Source organism: Etheostoma spectabile, chromosome 11, assembly GCF_008692095.1.
Source record: "Etheostoma spectabile isolate EspeVRDwgs_2016 chromosome 11, UIUC_Espe_1.0, whole genome shotgun sequence".
Taxonomy (NCBI): Eukaryota; Metazoa; Chordata; class Actinopteri; order Perciformes; family Percidae; genus Etheostoma; species Etheostoma spectabile.
Window position 1 is genome coordinate 21993360 of NC_045743.1, and position 507 is coordinate 21993866.

The following is a 507-nucleotide window of genomic DNA, read 5'->3' on the forward strand; positions in this document are numbered from 1 at the left end:
GATGCATGAACCGCATGGATGGTGGTTCCTTTGTGTTGCGATACGTCAGTACGAATACATCCAGTCAGTGTTGGATGCTTGAATGTATTTACAAAACGTTCTGCAAGGCCATTCGGAGCTGGATGGAATGGCACAGAACGTATGTGCTTAACTTCGTTGTTCTTCATGAATATCTCGAATTCCCTTGATGTGAACTGGGGACTACTATCGCTCACTAAAACCTCCGGAAGGCCACAACATCTGAATAGCCCTCTCAGTTCCTGTATGGTCTTGGAAGCCGTGGTAGAACTCATCAAGTGCACTTCAGGCCATTTAGAGTGGGCGTCCACAACCACCATGAACATTTGGCCTTGGAAAGGACCGGCAAAATCAACATGAATCCTCTGTAATGGAGAGGTGATGGTCCAGGTGCTTTTTGTGTGAGTTGAAAGGATTGTCAGGCCTTCAACACGTGTTCGATCTGAGCGTCAATTCCTGGCCGACGCACGTAAGTGCAGACGACGGCTT